The 20,342-nt window shown below is 45.8% G+C and overlaps 1 long non-coding RNA gene across 2 annotated transcripts; it reads left to right on the top strand.

The window, feature by feature from the left end:
* The first annotated feature begins 139 nt into the window (after nt 1–139).
* LOC122100116 lies at nt 140–19,801 on the top strand. 2 transcript variants are annotated; one of them, XR_006146099.1, is made up of 3 exons: nt 140–157; nt 11,348–11,351; nt 19,706–19,801. It is a non-coding gene; the product is annotated as an uncharacterized LOC122100116 (long non-coding RNA). The 2 variants fall into 2 exon arrangements; XR_006146098.1 differs by lacking the exons at nt 140–157; nt 11,348–11,351 and adding exons at nt 10,521–10,541; nt 12,033–12,035.
* The last annotated feature ends 541 nt before the right edge of the window (nt 19,802–20,342 follow it).

Genomic DNA, 20,342 nt, shown 5'->3' with positions numbered 1-20,342 from the left:
GAAAGTCACCAACAGTTTTTTCTCTAGAAGGCTCACAGGTTTCTTTCTTTCTTTTTTTTTGGTGCTCATGGGGCTTGAGCTCTGGGCCTGCGCACTGTCCCTGCGCTCTTCAGCTCAAGGCCAGCGCTCTACCGCTAGAGCCACAGCGCCACTTCTGGTTTTCTATTGGTTTATTGGAGATAAATAAGGGTCTCACCATCTTTTCTGCCGGGGCTGAAGTATGATCCTCAGATCTCAGCCTCCTGAGTAGCTAGGATTACAGGCATGAGCCAACAGCGCCTGGCTCACAGGTTTCTACTTTTGAGGATTTTGTTTTGAAATTACAAAAGGTAAAAAATTGTCCATTTTTTTCCTTTTTTTTTTTCGGTCCTGGGGCTTGAACTCTGGGCCTGGGCGCTGTCCTTCAGCTCTCTTCAGCTCAAGGCCAGCGCTCTACCACTTGAGCCACAGTGCCATTTCCGGGTTTCTAGTGGTTTATTGGAGATAAGGGTCTCATGGAGTTTCCTGCCCGGGCTGGCTTTGAACTGTGATCCTCAGATCTCAGCCTCCTGAGTAGCTAGGATTATAGGCATGAGCTACCGGCGCCCGGCCCAAAGTGTCCATTTTCTTTACTAGCAATGAAAAGCAAGCAGCTTTGAGGAAGCCATTGTAGTGAAAGTCCAAGCAACCTCTGAGACCACAGCCCCAGAAGCACGGGCAGGGTTAGAAGTTTCCATCTATGCAGTCACGCGGGGCCAGTGATGGATTCGATCACCGCAGATTTCATGTCTGCAGTTTGGGATTCTCAGGAACCTGTGACCTCGGGAACCTATCGTTTTCATATCACAGGACCTGGGGATCCTCAAATTTCATGACCTGCCCTAAAGCTCCCCTGGCCACCATAAAGAAATGGTGGGGCTGGGCGCTGGTGGCTCACACCTGTAATCCTAGCTATTCAAGAGGCTGAGATCTGAGGATCACACTCAATGCAAAGCCAGCCCTGGCAGGAAATCCATTAGACTCTTATCTGCAATTAACCACCAGAAAACCGCAAGTGGAGCTGTGGCTCAAGTGGTAGAGCGCTCACCTTGAGCTGAAGAGCTGAGGGACAGCGCCCAGGTCCTAAGGCTAGCAAAAAATAAAATAAAACAAATTAAAATAACAAAAACAATGGTCCTCAGAACGCCTCCCCAATCTCACGGCCAAAGCGAGCCAAGGCCGGAAGTGGGGCTGTGACTCAAGTGGTAGAGCGCTCGCTTTGAGTGGAAAAAGCTCAGGGACAGCGCCCAGGCCCGGAGTCCAAGCCCTCCCTGCCCCCCCCCCCCCACTGAGCCGCCCACCCCACCCCATCCCGGAGCTTCAGGAACCTTCCTTCCCCCTCCCAACCCCCCCCCCCCCCCCGCTCTGGACTCACCCCTCCAACCGAGGCCGCGGGGAGTGGGGCCTTCTCGGGGACTTTCTCACCTCAGACGCCCCACGTCAGTGGAGTCCAGGACCGGGTTCAGGTGGCTTCTGGGCAAAACGAAAAACACCGGTCCCTCAGGAGCTGGCGAAGCTTCCAGAAGGCGCCTGTGTTCTGGCAAGGCGGGGCCCACTTCCACCCTTCCCGATGCCTGGGCTGAGGGAAAGTTTGGGGAGGGGGGCAGGAGGGGCCCAGGAGGCTGAGCTGGGGGCTGAACCAGCCCTGGCCACAGGCGGCGGCGGTGACTTTTAAGGGGGAGGAGATTGTTGGGTCACAAAGCCTAGGATCACAATCGCCTGCGAACTTGGCAGGGAGGGGTGGGGCTAAGGCAAGCAGGGCGTGGCTAGGGTAATTGGATAGTGTGGGAAGGGGCGGTGCCATGGGAGGGAAGAAGAGTGGGAAAGTTCAGGAAAGGCTTAGAGTATAGGAGTTAACCCTATGAATAGACAGCCGCAAGAGGGCCCAGCATGAGGCTTCCATAATGTGGCGTTTGTCAAGTGTCCCTTACATGCAAAAACATCATTGGTTCAAGTCACAGTGGTGTAGCGGTTTCTTTATGGTTTTGTTTTTGTGCTTGATCACAGGGTCTGGGAGCTGTCCTTGAGCTTTTTGTGTGTGTGTGTGTGTCGGCCAAGGAGTTTGAACTCTGGGCCTGGGCACTGTCAGCTCAAGGCTAGTGGTTTACCACTTGAGCCACAGCACCACTCCTATTTCTGGTGGTTTTTAGTGGAGATAAGAGTTTCATGGCTTTTCTTGCCAGGGCTGGCTTTGAACCGTGATTCTCAGATCTCAGCCTCCTGAGTAGCTAGGATTACAGGCGTGAGCCACTGCCACCCAGTTTGTCCTTGAGCTTTTCTGTTCAAAGATAGAACTCTACCACTTGAGCCATAGCTTCACTTCTGGCTTTTGTGGGGGTGAACTGGAGGTAAGAGTCTCTTGAACTTTCCTGTCTGGGAGCTGTGATCCTCAAATCTCAGCCATCTGAGTGGCTAGAATGACAAATGTGAGTGACCAGCACCAAGCCTTTTTTCTTTTTCTTTTTTTAAATATAATTTTTTGGTCGGTCTTGAGGCTTGAACTCTGGGCCTGGGCTCTGTCCCTCAGCTCTTCAGCTCAAGGCCAACACTCTACCACTTGAGCCACAGTGCCACTTAGGGTTTTCTGGTGGTTTACTCGAGGTAAGAGTCTCATGGACCTTTCCTGCCTGGGCTGGCTTTGAACCGGGATCCCCAGATCTCAGCTTCCTGAGTAGCTAGGATTACAGGTGTGAGCCACCAGCACCCAGCTCTTCCTTGTTGAGGCAAGTAACTATGTAGGCTAACTTATGAGGCTCAGACAAAGACCTAAGAACTAGAGTAAGATGCTTAGTGAGTCCAATGCTCAAATTAATCCCCTGCTCCTGGGCCAGCTCTCCTCTGAAGTAAGACAGAGCTGCAGCCAAGGACAAGAGGAAAATGTCACCCACGATACAAGACTTCTTGTTATTACTTCTGTTTGGCTATGAAGGTACATACAATTCAGCCATTGACATTCCTTTTTTTTTTTTTTTTTTATTGTTTTTTGGGTCCGGTCATGGGGACTGAACTCTGGGCCTGGGCGCTGTCCCTCAGCTCTTCAGCTCAAGGCGAGCGCTCTACCACTTGAGCCACAGTGCCACTTCCGGCTTTTTTCTTTTTGCTTATGTGGTGCTAAGAAATTGAACCCAGGGCCTCATGCATACAAGGCAAGCACTCTACCACTGAGCCACCTTCCCAGCCCCTTTTTTTCACCTTTTATACTTAATATCATAATTTAATTCATAATTTTGTAGATAAATCAAAAGTAAATTTGAAAAATCAAAAGAAAACTTAATAGACTAATGTTTGAGTATGATTGCTGATACTTTGCCACGAATTTTCAAATTGTATATGCATTCCATGTCTAGAAGTACGGAGGACAGAACACTCTTAAATTACTAATCTTTGTGAATAGCTGCACTTAGTTTATAATCCAGATAGAGAAAAAAATAGCTAACACACATGGGAAAGATACATCCCATTAAACAACTGGGAAACATTAAGGTTCTTCATCTGCTTTACTCTGTTATTTCTACACTTCAGTGGTACTGGCTCCTTATTAACATGAACTAAGATAAAGGGATTGGTTTTACTTCCATACTGGACAAAAGTTCACATTGGAATACATACACCATCACAATAAGATGCTGCCATGTCACAGAACTGAGGCTTCTATTTGTTTTCACATTTTAGATTCTATGTCCACTATGATTTTTTAATGTTGGTCATGGGGCTTGAACTCAGGGTCTAGGCACTGTTTCTAATAATTTTTACAAATGTTGGGCCTGGGGCTTTAACTCAGGGTCTAAGTCCTGTCTCTGAGCTTTACCTCTGAAGGCTAGTGCTCTATCACTTTGAACCACAGTGCCACTTTCGGTTTCCTGGCAGTTAAGTAGAGATGAGAGTCTCAAGGACTTTCCTGCCTGTGTTGGCTTTGAACTCCTATCTCAGCCTCCTGAGTAGCCAGGATTACAGGAGTCACTGGTGCTTGGCTAATAATGACTTTTTAATACATCATATTCAGATGTATTTGTCCATAATTTGGTCATGTTTGCCATAGAAACATCAGAATTTGGTAAAAATTGTAAAGTGTACAAGTCAATAGTTTTGAATAAGTTTCCAGATTTGGAGCCCATACAATCTAATTTTAGAACTTTTCCTTCACCCTAAACATTAGACAGGGACTCCCTGTTCTCTCCCAACTTCCCCCAGCCCCTGGCAAGCACAAATCTACTAGTTTCTATAGAGATGCCTCTTCTGGATGTTACATTTACATGGAATTATGGCATGTGGTCTTTTGTCTCTTGCTTAGCATATGTCTTCGTGGCTCATCGATGTGGAAGCATGAAGGATAACAGATTTATCCATGAATAAGCCTACTGCCTAAAACAGTAATACTTTCACATCAAAATCAATCTTCCCTTCTTTCCAAGAGGGACAACATCACAGTCTCCTGCCTTTCTCCTGTGCTTTACCCATGTTTCTCAAGTAGATTAGAGGCTGGTTACAGTTTCTATCATTCATACTTCCACATCTTTCTCCTTAGCTTCATCTGTTTCCCCAGGAAGGAAGGCTCCATATCTAGTGATATCCCATCAAAGAGACTAAAAGAGCCTTTTCTAGTTTCTAATGCAGACTTTTCCTCTTGGGCTTGTCAGGCTCATTGGAGAGTCAGCCAGCCTTGAATTTTCTTGCTGTGGTAACAAGGGTTTCCCAGTAGGGTGGCCCTTTGGATAAGAGGACAGTATGAGCTCATAGTGCACAAATCTAAGGCAGGAGAGTGGCAGACATCTCATATAACATGTGCAAGACTCGTGAAAATAATCTTAACTAGACAGAAAATATGTGCAACCACATAATCGAAATCTCTGTTTTCCCTCGCAAAGCTACTGTTTTTCTTTGTCTCCTTCCAACAAAGTTATTTTCTGGTATGACAATAACTAGGTGGTCGTCAAATAATGCTCTTGCTTTTGTTCTCTGGTTTTTAGGATTAAATCATTTTGGGGAAGTGCAGCAGCCACGTTGTTGCTGCTCCCTTGGTGACAGTGTTTTCCTGTAAAATGCTGGCTGTTCCTTCTGTCTCTGCTCATTTCCATAAAGCTCTGGCACCTCACAATCCCAGGCTGCCTGCAGACAAATGCAGAAAATAAGACCTACCAGAAATCCTCCCAAATCTGATGAAGCTCAGAAGTTAGCTCTGCATCCAGACCTTCCTTCATGGCCTCTTCCTCCTCACAGGGGCACAGTGGCTGAATTTCCCCCAACCCACCGCTCCATGGACCACCAATGGACATGGAGAATGCATATTTCCCCTAAAGACTCCATGTAAGAGTTGGGCAGTGGTGGTTCGCGCCTGTAATCCTAGCTACTCAGGAGGCTGAGATCTGAGGATTGCGGTTCAAAGCCAGACCAGGCAGGGAAGTCCGTGAGACTCTTAGTTCCAATAAACCACCAGAAAACCAGAAGTGGCGCTTCTCAAGTGGTAGAGCGCTCACCTTGAGCTGAAGAGTGCAGGGACAGTGCCCAGGCCCAGAGTTCAAGCCCCACAATAACAACAAAAAGACTCCATGAAAGGTCCCCACATTATGTTGCTGAGCTGCGTAACAACTCTGCATTTCCCCCTTATGCAGCTAAAGAGACTCTATTTGGTCGAAAATATAGCCTTTATGTCACATTGATTTGGTTGTTAAAACCACACTGTCAGTAGCCAATACCTATCACTTTTGGCTCTTCTCCACACACCACCATCTGGCACAGCAAAATATTTTTATCTTATTTTTTTGTTCCATTTTATTGTTCTTAGTTTCTTGGCATCTGTAAATGTCTTTTTCTGTCAGATATGTGTTTAGCTTAACTTCTTCCAGAAGGGGCCTTGTGAACATTCATGTCAAAATTATCCTTTACTTTTCTATTTAATAAATGATTTTGTCCAACTTCTTTTCTTTCTTGATTTCATTTTCCCTTTTTTTGCCACAGTGAGATTATCTTCTACAGAGGTATGTTACAAGACGGTTAGAATTTACCTGGATACTGCTTTTGAAATTTTCTTAGCCAAAGTGAATGTATTGAAGGATTACTTTTGCTGTGCTGAGGATGGTGGGTCTTAACACCTTCAGCATGGGTTGAAACACTGGGCAAAGGACTATTTTAGTCAAATGTACTTCTAAGGTATTTTTTCTATGTTAGCAGCAACAGCACATTTTATCTAGCAAGCTCCAAGTTTGGCAGGTTTCATTTTTTTTTATTTTTAATTTAATTTTTCTGAACTTCAGAAGAACATTACAATTTAACATGTCCATCTAAGTGTCCACTGCTTTCTGTTCAGGGTCACTCCTTCTATCATTCTCCTCTAGTCTGTTTGTTCTCTTCCCCTAGACTCAGTTCACATTTCCTTTATCACATAGTAACCTTGGGAATTCTTGTTGTATTTGTCCAATGTTAATTGTTTTCAATGGTTAAGGCAGGGTGTCACTATATAGCCCAGGAATATACAACAACACCCAAGAACTACAGTGGTGTTTTAATGATAATAAAGGAGAACCAAGTTTTAAATCAGATGGTGCATTTCTGAATCCAGTGCCTTTAAAATTGAATCCCTATATACAAACCCCCCCAGGTCTGTGAAGAGTCCAGCATTGCATCCGGTGTCCCCAATGCCCAAGTGCTTGAATATTGCCCTGGAAGGTTATCAATGGTTGCCCCTGGTGGCAGACATTTGCTCATTTTGAATCCAAGATGAGTGGCACTTGTGTGCATCCAGGCTCAAATAACAAGTCTGCCATCGGAACAAAGCAACCATGAATGATAGATAAGGAGCAAGTGTGACTTTTGAAAACAAACTTTCTAGTGGGTTGACTAGTTGTCTGTGACTGTGACTGTTCTGGTTTTCTATCCTTCTAGCTACCTGCTGGGTGAAGCTAAGAGCCCTTGGGACCAAAATCCATACAAGTGTGATTGCAAGGAAGGGCCCAATGGTCTGTGGTCTGCAGATACCATTTCTTTAGGCTGCATTCCAGGTGAGATCAAGTGTCCTTTATTGAGTCCTGTCCAACCTGGCTGAATTAACGCTGTGAATGGTTGGCTCTGGCTTTTCAACAGCTAGCTTCTGAGCTTCAAATCTCACTGGCCACTGCTCCAGCCGACTGTTCTAATGCCATTGTTCAGAACCAACTTATTAGATCTCTACCAGGCCTAGTTGAGGTGCTTAGAGGGGACTCAGCAGCCAAGGAACTGGAAGAGTACAACCACTGAAAATTAAGTCAATGATAGGCAGTATGGAGCTTTGAAAAGAGCATGGGCTCCAGGGCCAGAAAACCCAGAGCTGGCATTCCAGTTGCATCACTTCTGGAATGCGGCTTGGTTCTTTTTCTGCCCAGTGGAGGATAGCAAGATGCACACCACACAGCCATGTGCTTCTCCCACACAAGCAGAAGCAGCCCAAGCCAAGCAGGTCTCTTCCCAAGCAAGATACTGAAAGGCCAGCTCTCAGCTCTGGGCTCTCCCTTTTCCTATCATGAAGCCAGCTGCTGACACAGCAGCTTCTGCTTCAGCTTAGTCCCTCGATGATTAAGTGGAGTACAACCACCTTGGCTAAGAAAACTTCCAAAGCTTTATCTGTGTGAATTCTAGTCTTCTTGCTATAACATTCCTCTACAGATGATCATTCTACTGTGGCTAAGCAAAAGAACAGCCAGGGAAAATGAAATCAAGAAAAAGAAAGAGAAGTGTGACAAAATCATTTCATTACATGGAAAATTGTAACATGAATGTTAACAGGGGTCCTTCCAGAAGAAGTCAAGCTGATGCTGAGAAACTAGAAAGAAAAAGAGAGAAGGAGACCCTAGAAAATCAGCACACAGACATACAGAGCTGGCAAGGAAGCCTGCAGGTGCACACTGGTTGTCAATACCAGTGTCCACACCCACAGAACAGAAGGTGAGGTGCATTATAGCCTTCCAAGGTTTGGTGAAAGCTATTAAAATGCTAATATTGTCAGTTCCATAGCTGAGCCAAGATTAGCCTGGCCCTCTGACAGTAGGTCATAGGGTAGGAGGGAATTTAAAGGTGTAAGAAATACAATCATTTGGTAATGCTTCAATTAATTCTGATTTTATACTGTTTTACATTCAAGTGTATAATCTGTCATATATTTAAGTCTAATATATGCATATATATAGCAATATTTATAACTTATGGAATCACTTTGTCAAGGATGACCTCAAGCCAGGCATTGGGGGCTCACACCTCTAATCCTAGCTATTCAGGGGGCTGAGATCTGAGCATGGAGGTTCAAAGCCAGTGTGGGCATGAAAGACTGTGAGCCACTTATCTCCAACTAACTATCAAAAAAGCCAGAAGTGGTACTGTCGCTCAAATAATAGAGCACTAGCTTTGAGTAAAAAAAACTCAGGGACAGTGCCCAGACCCTGAGTTCAAGCCTCAGGACTGGCACACATGCACACATGCACATAACTGCACACGTGTGCACGTGCACATGTGTGTGCACACCCACCCACACCCACACACAAAATAGGGAGTATATGATGGTTAAGGGAAACTTTGCTTTCTGACTTGTGGCCTGTGTCCCCACTTCCAGGGTTTAAGGCCTGTCTTCCATACTGGAGAGAAGTTGGGGGCCTAAGCCACTCATGAGTTCACTGCCCTCAGAATCCATCAGCTCACGAAACACTTTTCTTGATGGCCAAGGTTTTCAAAGTACACACTGAAAGTATGCTTTTTAAAGACACACCAGTCTGGGAATAGACTGCTGAAATACACATCTTTTCATTAAGTGGGTTTGAACTCAGGACCTTGGGCATGTTCTCCTGTTTATTTTTCAGGTAGGGTCTTATACTTTTTTCCCTGGAGCTGGCTTCAGGCTCCTCTCTTCCCAATCGCAGCCTCCAAAGTCACTTGCATAAACCACCACTCCTGGCCTGAAGACACCATAATTAACAATCTCCTCTGATCATCTGGCCAAACTAGGCATGATTGAGTAGTCATAAAGGGCTGCTCTCTTCTCTTCCAGGTATTGATATGATTTTCAAATTCTCAAGTGTGATGGAACTTGATAAATTACAAATATTGTCCCATTCTACTAGCCACAGGAGCTACAAATACTTCAGTGCATTATGGAAGAAAGCTGAGCCCTTCTGACCCTGGGGCATAGCTCTGTCCTTCAAGCTTCTGGACCAGAGCATGAGTATCTCTCAGTGTTCTGGAGCCTCGGCATGATGGCCAAGAATGATGGCCAAATTCTTTTTATTTTTAGGGTGGTTGTGGGGCTTGAATTCTGGGCTTGGGCGCTGTCCCTCAGCTCTTCAGCTCAAGGCAAGCACTCTACCACTTGAGCCACAGTGCCACTTCTGGAGTGGTTTATTGGGGATAAGAGTATCAGGGACTTTCCTGCCTGAGCTGGCTTTGAACTGTGATCCTCAGATCTCAGCCTCCTGAGTAGCTAGGATTACAAGTGTGAGCCACTGGCACCTGTGTGTGTGTGAGAGAGAGAGAGAGAGAGAGAGAGAGAGAGAGGGGGGGGGGGGGGGTATGTGTTCTGGGACTGGGAGTTGAACTCAGCCTGGGTGCTATCCTTTAGCTCTTTTGCTCAAATTGGTGCTACCACTTGAGCCACAGTTCCACTTCAGCCTTTGGTGGTTAATTGGAGATAAGAATCTTATGAAGATGGCGTTGGTGGCTCATGCCTGTAATCCTAGCTACTCAGGAGGCTGAGAACTAAGGATGGCCATTCAAAGCCAGCCCATGCAGGAAACTCCATCAGACTCTTATCTCCAATAAACCACTCTGAAAACCAGAAGTGGCACTGTGGCTCAAGAGGTAGAGCGCCAGCCTTGAGCTGAAGAGCTGAGGGGCAGCGCCCAGGCCCAGATTTCAAGCCCCATGACCGACAAAAAAAAAATCTTATGGATATTCTACCCATGCCAGTTTGAAAAGGCAATCCTCAGATCTCAGCCTTTTCTTGAGAAGCTAGGATTACAGGTGTGAGCCAACTCGCTGGTCTCCTTCTAAATCTTAAATGTTTATAAGCCCTCTTTCTGAGAGTCTACAGGGTGCATTCTTCACCTCAAGAATTAGCATATGTTTTGTGGCAGAATGCATTCTTTCCTGGAAAGGATACCCAAACAACAGCCAGGAACTCAGAAAATATGACACTAAGAGTGATTAAGAACAAAGATAAACACCTATCTTTGCATAACTTTAAGTCAGACCCCCTGCCTTTACCATATAAATACTCCTGCTCTGTGGCCCAGAGTTCAAGCCCCACAACTGACAAAAAAGTCTGTGCCTCTGCCTTTCTGCTTCTTAGTTTTCTTGCTTACTCAATAAAGCTCTGTCAAGTTTTTCTGCCATTATGACTTGTCCAGAAATTCTTATTTTGTGATTGGAGTCAAGGACTTTAGGTGGAGTCCTTACTTTTCTTTTTTGTCGGTCGGTCATAGGGCTTGAACTCTGGGCCTGGGCGCTGTCCCTAAGCTCTTCAGCTCAAGGCGAGCACTCTACCCCTGGAGCCACAGCACCACTTCTGGGTTTCTGGTTGTTTATTGGAGATAAGAATCTCACAAACTTTCCTGCCCAGGCTGGCTTTGATCCTCGATCCTCAGATCTCAGCCTCCTGAGTAGTTAGGATTACAGGCGTGAGCCACCAACACCCGGCGAGTCCATACTTCTAAAGAGAGATTTCATAAACCTTCACCTGGACCTGGTAACTACTTGACTCTCAATCAGGAGTGAAAGCAGAAAGTATTCTAGAAATACATATCATTTCAATTATACCACTGTACTTTCCTCTAGGACTTATACGATAGTATCATTGAAGTAAGCGATGTCTCCAGTGTTTCATTAGTTGAGCCCTTTCCTTCTATTTCTATACTTCTCTTTTAAGTTCCACTGTGGTTTGAACTGAGGGTTTCCCACTTGTTAGGCAGGCACTTCACAAGAACTTGACTTCAGCCACTGTGTTTGCACTGGTTATTTTGAGACAGGGTCTGGCCCCACCCATGCATTTTATGCTTCCCGCCATAACAGGGAAGAAAGCAAGTTGTCTCCACACCCAGCTACTGGTTGTACTGGAATCTTGGGAATTTTTGCCTGGGCTAGCAAGATCCTCCAGTGCTCAGCCTTCTATCTAAGTAAGATACGATTATAGGTATGAATCATGACCATCTGAAATTTTGGTTAAGCTTGATAGGTAGGCAAACTTCAGATGGTTCAGAGTATAATCTTGAAAATGTGAGTTCTAGATCAAAGGTGTGCAACTGTCACTTTTTTTTTTTGTGGGTCGTGAGGCTTGAGCTCTAGGCCTGGGTGCTGTCTCTGAGCTCTTCAGCTCAAGGCCAGTGCTCTATCACTTGAACCTCAGTGCCACTTCTGGTTTTCTGGTGGTTAATTGGAGATAAGAGTATTAAGGACTTAACTGCCCAAGCACCCAGGTCGTCAGATCTCAGCCTCCTGAGTGGCTAGGATTACAGGCTGCCCCCCCCCCCCCCCCCCCCGCTGCTACAATCACTTTCTAATGATGTCTTTGTCTTGCTTATTATCTCCATCCCCTGGCTTACAAACAATGCAGAGAATAAGTTACACCTGAAGGAAAGACTTGAGGACAAGCAAAGGAGCTGTAGCAATGATTAGCTGTCCAGTTAAATACATAGTGAGCCAGATAAACAATGAATACTGGGCCTAAGGCAAACAACTGCTAAGTTTGAAGTTAAAGTCCTGCCCGGGAGCTGTAAGCATAGTTGAGGAAGCCGCGCACGTGTGGCAACGGCAGGGGCTTTGGACATCACGACCACAGCTAGGGGTCACTGTCTTGGCCTCCCCTTTGCCTTCCAGGCTGGGCTCCACTACTAGAATTTATCTTGGCACCTGGGCTGGGACCGGGACAGAGCCAGGGGCCAAGTTTCAGCCACTAATTGGGCTAGGGGAGGTGCTGTGGCTGTCAGCTGCAGATGGACCTTCACGTGGGTGTATTGGACTCACCTCCCTTCTGGCTCGGGTGGCTGGGAGGGCGGGCGGCGAAGCCAGTTTCTCCGCAGCTCCAACAAGCCAACTTGTCCATTGCACAGAGGAGGACGCTTCTCGGCTTCGTCGGGCAGCCCCATTGTCCAGCCTTGGTCTGGCCACGCCCATTAAGGATTCCGCTCCGGGTGGAGGCGGGGCCGGGGGCGGGGCCGCGGCTCTTCCCCAGGCAGCCGCGGGGCGGGGGAAGCGGAGCGGGGAGGCGGGCTCAGGAAACGCTGGAGGTGGAGGCCCAATCCTGCTAGTCGGGCTGGCCTGGGCGGGAGGGGCTCGAGGACGCCCAGTGGCTCGGGCCCAGCGTGGGGTTCTCGGCTCCACCCGCGGGCTGTTCCCGTTTTCTTTCCCCTCAGGCCACGAGCTAGAGACTCCCATGCCGCCCGGGGTGAGGGGAGCGGAAGGCGGGAACTCCGGTGGTCCAGACCTCTCTGAGAGTCCGCTTCTCCGGCCTCGCCTGGGACTGGCGGCCGCCTGGAGGCCGGGGCTGAAGGGGCCACTTGCCTCCCGCCCACGGCCAGGTCCCCTTCTTCCGTTCCCAGGGGCAGGGGCCGGGATGGGGCGGCGGCGCCCGGGGACCGAAAGTCTCCGCCTGGCTCCCGCCCAGGGCCGGGCTGTCCGCGGCACTCGGCCCGTCCCCCTCTCCAGCCGCCAGCCCGAGAGCTTCGTCCCGCCGTGGAGTTGAGGGCGGAGGCGGGGCCGAGGGCGGAGGCGGGGCCGAGGGCGGAGGCGGGCCTGTCGCCTAGGGGAGCTCGCGGCCCATTTCCCCTGCCCCAGGGCCGCCTCGCCACCGCCTGCGGACCTGACCGCTGCGGCTCTCGGTTAGGACCCGGTTCCCGTCAGAGCCACGCGGTCGCCGAATCCAAGACCCTGGGTGGTGGGCCTGGCGAAGGCGGGGCCGCCGGAGCGCCCGCCCCCATGCGCCGCCCCGCCCTGCGAAGGTCTGGTTGGCTTGTTTTGCAGTCTGTACTTGGGTTCTAGCATTTCGAAAAGCCCAGGACCTCCTCCCGCCACGCCCATCCCCATGCTGAGAACTGTGTGAAGCTGGGATCAAGGACTTGGAGGTGCCTGGCAATCAGGGGGGGGGGGGATGCAGAGCTGGAGCATTTCCCAGGTCCACCTGAACTCGTAGTCAAGGCTGGTGCAGCAAACCATCCTGTATCAGAAAGACCGCTGAGCAGTTTTTACACCCTAGAGGTACTACTATGTATGTTTTAAAGTATTACAAATGGGGTTGTTGGCGTCAGTGAGTTACCATGTGTTATAGTTTCTTAATGCTGACAACTTAAGGTCAAAGTACTTTGGTTACAGAGAGCAGCACTTTCATTCTGGATAAAATATTTTATTCACTACATATCACTTCCTACAAATTAATACCTATTAGAAATAAGAAATCTGAGCGTTTTTGCATGGTTTTGTTTCACTTGAGTCGTTTCTTCTAAAATTCTGTGCAGAGATTACACTAAAGAAGACCAAAATATGAATGTACAAAGCTATGGAGTGGGGAGCCTTTGGTAAGCCATATTCATGTTCCATCATGCCTACAGTAATATACAGAAATCATTTTTCCACAGTACTTCTCCTATACTTTTTCTCTCCCAGGATTATGGAATGTGGGAGTGTGGAGATAAGACTAACCAGGGCATTCCAGAATTGAATGCAAGCTCTGTGGGAATGGCCAAGGTGACAATTCTGTTTTCCCTTCTGTATATTTTCATTGCTTTGCTTGGGTTCTCTTCATTAAGTTTGGCTTTCATCTGATTAGCACATTTCTCAAAAGTCAACAGTATGTGAAAATCACATGGCACATGGACTCCAGAGAATGGAAAATGTACATCTAGAAGGTGGGATTCCTGCTGGATGCTGGTGGCTTTTACCTGTAATCCTACCTATTCAAGAGGCTGAGGGCTGGGAAGTTGGTTCAGTGGTAGAGCGCTTGCCTCTCAGGCATGAAGCCCTGGGTTCAATTCCTCAGCACCACATAAGCAAAAAAAAAAAAAAAAAAAATCAAGAGGCTAAGATCTGAGGATCATAGTTCAAAAGCCAGCCTGGGAAAGGAAGCTTGTGAAACTTTTATCTCCAATTAATTTCTTTAAAAAAATTGGAAATACTGGGCTGGGAAAGTGGCTCAGTGGTAGAGCACTTGCCTTGCATGCATGAGGCCCTGGGTTCGATTCCTCAGCACCCCATAAGCAAAAAGAAAAAAGCCGGAAGTGGCGCTGTGGCTCAAGTAGTAGAACGCTAGCCTTGAGCTGAAGAGCTGAGGAACAGTGCCCAGGCCCAGAGTTCAGGCCCCATGACCTGACCCAAATAAAAATGGAAATAAAGTTGTGGCCCAAGTGGTAGAGGACTAGCAAGTTAGACTTGAGCAAAATAGCTCAGGAACAGCATCCTGGCTCTGAGTTCAGACCCCAAGAAAAGCATAAAAAGGGGAGGGGCGAGAGGGAGAGAAGAGAGATTCCTATATTGAAATGGGCTTGTGGAAGAAAATGTTTTCTCTCTTCTAGCTGTCCATTCTGTCACCATCAGTCTGACCTTTTACTGTTAAGAAGCTACAGGCTTGAAGTTGTCTTCCTTTCTGGGTTTTAGAGAGGGCTGAAGTGAGGAAAAGCAATTGAGCCTAGGATTTCAACACCAAATTGAGCAACATAGTAAGTTTCCCATCTCATAAAACAAAATATATCCAAAGGAAGAAGGGAGGGAAGAGACTACGAGGAGGGAGGAAAGAGAAAGAAGAGTAAAAGGGAAGAGAAAATAATTTTGTATGTATGCTGGGGTTTGAACTTAAGGACTAACCCCTTGTTTGGCTTGTGTTCTACCACTTGAGCCATGCCTCCAGCCCACCCTTTTGCTTGTGATTTTGAAGATGTAGTCCTGCAGATTTCCCTACCTGGTTTGTGTTAGAACCATGGTCCTCTGGATCACAACCTCCTAAGTAGGTAGGATGACAGGTGTGAGCCACTGCCTTCCAGCAAGAATATACTCTATAAAGTAAAACAATATACACCTATGAGGTCAATCCAAACAGTGGTTTGTATGCCTTAGACATTCAGCACTCCACCTTCCATCTCTCATTGTCAAGATGAAAATATATTTTTTGGACAGAATCAAGGATCTAGAGCCAGAATTCTTTTTACAAAACAATTTCATATCAATATGTCAGTTTATGAGTACAGTGTATCTTGGCAACTATCCTATCTATATATCTATATCTGTCTGTCTATGAAGGAAAACTGTTAGAAAATGTACTTTAAGATTCATTTTCTGGCCTGTAATCCCAGCTACTAAGGAGGATGAGATTTGAGGATTACAGTTCAAAGCCAGCCTAGGCAGGAAAGTCCATGAGACTCTTTATCTCCAATAAACCATGAGAAACTTGGAAGTGGTGCTGTGGCTCAAGTGGTAGAATGCTACCCTTGAGCTGGAGAGCTGAGGGACAGTGCCCAGGCCCAGAGTTCAAGCCCCACAACCTACAAAAATAAAAGATTCATTTTCTGGCCAGGCACCAGTGGATCATGCCTGTAAACCTAGCTACTCAGGAATCTGAGATCTGAGGATTACAGTTCAAAATCAGCACAGGCACACAGTCCGTGAAACTCTTACCTCCAATGAACTACCCTTAAAAAAAGAGCTACAAGGGGGACTGTGGCTCAGGTGGAAGAGCACTAGCCCTGAGCAAATGTAGTCCAGGGAGAGCACTCAGGCCATGAGTTCTAGCCCCAGGACTGGCAAAACGCACATGTGCGCGCACGCATGCACATGCACACACACACACACACACACACACACACACACACACACACACACACACACACACACACACACACACACACACACACACACACACAAATTCACTTTCTGATATGCCAGAGTGCTCATGGTAAAAGCTAACCTGTTGATGAAAGAAAAGCCAATCTTGAATTTAATGCACACATACATGATGCTATGTACCTGTTAGAATTTCATTGTTTTATTGGAATGTATGTTTATTAGTAATTCCTATCTATGTTTCTAGGCAGCACCTGAGACGGTTGATGAACTGGATCTTTTTGGAGCCCATGGTGGACACAGGTCAGTGATCCACGTCCTTCCCAATAAAATCAAACACTGCCAGGTAACAGTTTCAGAGAGTAGGGAAGGAGAATCCCCAGAGGAAAGGCCCAGGCTCCAGTTTAGAATCCCTACCTTCCTAGCTTGCTCTGCTGACTTTGCGTCAGATTTCTTATCAACAAATGAGCTTATTGTTTGTTCCCCTCCCCTGCTACCTTACAAGACAGTTAGGCTAGAGTGGATGAACCCAGACAATTTATTTAAGTGGTTTACAGCCAGAAAGTACTGTGCAGACATAAGACACAGTGCTGCTGTGTATATAAAGTTGGCAATCAAATCAACTTTATTTTGCTGGAGGCAAAATCTATTGCTTGTCCTTTCAACACTCAAGTGGTTTACTGAGGTTTATTTCATACTTCACAAAGCACTGAGTTGGGTAGGGCTTGATGAACAGAATGGGTAGTGAAAGGGAGAAGAGATGGGAGAAATGCACATTAATAGAACCTCCTTGAAGTACAGATTACAGAAAGGAATAACAGTTGGACACTAGGGGACTCCATTAAGCAGATACTAGTCCATCATCAAACTCTTCTCCAATGTAGGCTAGTGCTGCAGTCAGCCTCATACATAAAAACTTGTCAATGGAGAGTATCTGGTGGAAGCTTCTGTTTCCAGTCAGAAAGAGCTTAAGGGGAAGGACTATAGCCATGAATCTTATAATGACATTTGGTCAGTGAGGGACCAAATTATAGTAAGCTACACCTTTGTGTAAGTGTACTCTATGATGTTCATCTAATGATGAAATCACCTAATAGTGCATTTTCAAAATGTCTTCCTGGTATTTAGTGACTGTGGTTAAAGAACCAGGCCCATATACCAATAAGCAATAGAAAATAAAGTTTTACAACTCAGGTGTATCAGTGGAAAAATTTTATATGGCATATGCAAGTCCCTGAGTTTGAGTCCACAAACAAACAACAGCAACAGCAACAAAACTTTATTCTGAAGCTAAATTGTGCCACCTTTTTTGGGGGGGGGGGGAGGTCAGTCATGGGGCCTGAACTCTGGGCCTGGGTGCTGTCCCCTCAGCTCTTCAGCTCAAGGCAAGCGCTCTACCACTTGAACCACAGCGCCACTTCCGGCTATTTTTTTCCTGCTTATGTGGTGCTGAGGAATCGAACCCAGGGCCTCATGCATGCAAGGCAAGCGCTCTACCACTGAGCCACCTTCCCAGCCCCTGTGCCACTTATCTTTACTCCACCTTCTACTTCTCTGTATCTTCCCTCAGAAAAAATAGTCATTAATAGAGAATATGATATTTCTTGGGGTTTTGTTTAAGAAAGACATGGTAGTATGAATGTATCTTAACAAATGTGTCATTTAATGGAATATTGTGCACTTTCTGGCCAGCAGGATCTCAGAATCCACTGCATCAATTGCTGGCTACCTGCCCTTAGGCTCAGATCTCTATGACTCTAAGTCTCAGAGTCATTATGTGTAAATTGTACACATAATTCCTCATATGGAAGATGTAATTAGCTTATATTTGTTGGAATCTGGTCTCATGTCTGTACATGTTAGACCTCAGCATTGGCTCCTGTCCCTACCCAAATATTTCCTTATAATTCTAGCTGCCTTCCATGTTCACAATGCCTATTACAGCCACTTACTCTGGTGTCTTTAATGATTCTAGGGCTAGAATAATTTGATCCTCATTTTGCTAAAGCATTCATGAGGTTTTCTGAGTTTGACTCCTTTAAACATTTTTTCTGGGTCACTCAAATATACTAGGCCTATCTCACAGAAGCAACCATTTTTCATTGTTGGTCCTACATGCATGTTCTTTTCTAGGTTGTATCTTTATAGACAGAACATCTTAGCCTGCTGACATAGATGGTTCTGTAGTTTCTTCCCCAACACTTCCTAAAGATCCAGCCAACTGGAAGAGATGAATAGTTCTCAGCATCAGTTCCAGAATAACCCATGCTCTATCCAACCCCTCCATATTCTCCAACAGATAGGAAACATTGGTTTCCAGGTGCCATGTTTGTAGGACAAAGCTTTACTCCAAACTGGCAAACTCAGATGAATGTCCTCTTGGGGCTTTGGGGATGGTTCCTAGATAGCACATTTAACTACGGGTAATTCTATAGGTTAGGCCTCCTCTTTGCTTTTCATTTCATCTGTCTTGTTCTCCATGTTGCCAAGAGCATCAACATCTAAAGAGATTGACGCTGGACTTCTTTTTCCATTGTTTCTTTCCCAGCCTTTGCCATGGAAGATATGAACCTTGTGAGTTTGACCAGAAGTTGCCAAGATAGTATCACAGATGAAGTGTCATTTGGAGAATATTTTAACATAACTGCAGTTTTAGATTGTATAAAGCATATTTTCTTTGCTTTCAAAAATTACTGTATAGCATATATTATGTAAATGTGTATATTTATATATTTAAATGTAAGTAACCCATTTTAGAAACTCATTCCTTTGATGTACACTAGGTGACACTGTTGCTCTGGCTACCTCACATCCTAGTGGCCTGATTGTGGATGATGTATCCTTCCTCCATTTAATGCTGTCTTCATATGTTATAGGGTTGAAATCCCTTTCTTCTCAGATAGGTAGGAATCCAACTAGCCACAACCAATTTTATATCTGCATATTTAATGCCACAATACTACTCTCTGCTCAAGAAATTTTTACAAGATTTAATAAATCCTCGCTGGTCTAATGAAGCAAATCAATTCATATACTAGAGGAAAAAAATCAGACCTTGCAGTTGTTGTAAATAACTGGAAATTATTCAATCACAAATCAACTATTCATGGATTTTAGAGGACAAAACAGGCTTCGGGGATTGCTGTAAATAACTCCAAATTATTCAATCAAATATCAACTATTCATGGCTTTACTAATCAAATCTGAACCATGTCCAACCATGCAAAATGTACTTGTGTTAAACATTTGCAAAACAGAAAAAAGTCTGGCAAATATGAAAATATCCCCAAAGTTAATTTTCACCTGAAGGAAACACTGTTATTTTAAGAAGAGAGAGCAGTACAACATAGGCAGGGCCCAATTCTGAATTCTAGGTAGCATTTTTTCTGTAAAATACACATGAACTGTAACATGGGTTCATTCCAGATCTAGCTGTGCCAAATGCAATATGTGCCATGACAGGTTGCACATTTGCTCACTGCTCACTTTTGCATAAACAACATGTATATATACTATGCCGTGTGAACTGAACATGTGATCTACATTTTTTTTTTTGGTTGCTCAAGGGGCTTGAACTCTGGGCCTAGATACTGTTCTTGAACTCTACAGCTCAAAGCAAGTGTTCTGCCACTTGAACCACAGTGCCGCTTCCGGTTTTCTGGTGGTTAACTGGAGATAACAGTCTCTCGGACTTTTCTGCCAGAGCTGGCTTTGAGCCACAATCCTCACATCTCAGCCTCCTGAGGAGCTAGGATTACAGGCCTGGGCCACTGGTGCCCAGCTCAAATTTTATATTTGTTTCTTTTTTCTTTTTTGTTGATTATGGGGCTTGAACTCTGGCGTAAGCACTATCCCTCAGCTCTTCAGCTCAAGGCTAGTGGTCAACCACTTGAGTCACAGTGCCACTTTCAAGTTTTCTGTTTATGTGGTGCCAAGGAATTGAACTAGGGCTTCATGTATATGAGACAAGTACTCTTACCACTGAGCCACCTTTCCAGCCCCTAGATTTTTATATGAAGAAGTTCTTATGTCAGTTTAACAATTGTGGGAAGTGAATACGGATGTAAATAAGAATTATTTACCTAAGATTTCTTTAGGTATTTTGATATGCTTTTAAGCCTTTAAATTTGGAGTTACACATTGAGAAGTACCTAATATTTGAAAACAAAGAACTCAATGATGTCGGTTACTTCTGACATGGAGGCCAAAGGGCAAGTATTGACCCGGCAAGAGCTTGGCTCCAGTGAGCACTTGAGGCCTGGTCTCCATGCTTGGCTTGGATCTCTGCGCTGCCTCTAGGTCATGGGCAGCCTGCAGCTGTGCTTCCCTGGTGGAGGCCAAAGGAGTCCAGCCTCAGGCAGGGAGGTGGGAAGATGGTCCCTTTCTCTCCCAGCAGCAGAGGCTGTCCCAGAGGAGTCACCAAGCACGGGGCCCAATGTGAGGATGAAGCCCTGGGCCCAAAACAGGAAGCGAAAATGAAACTGGAAAACATTGGTGGAAAGGCCAGAAATCTCAAGATTGCACCAATAAGCAGATTCTTTGGCTTGATT

Source organism: Dipodomys spectabilis, unplaced genomic scaffold, assembly GCF_019054845.1.
Source record: "Dipodomys spectabilis isolate Male_0828 unplaced genomic scaffold, ASM1905484v1 ptg000564l, whole genome shotgun sequence".
In the NCBI taxonomy this organism is placed as follows: domain Eukaryota; kingdom Metazoa; phylum Chordata; class Mammalia; order Rodentia; family Heteromyidae; genus Dipodomys; species Dipodomys spectabilis.
This window is presented reverse-complemented; position numbering and strand designations above follow the sequence as displayed.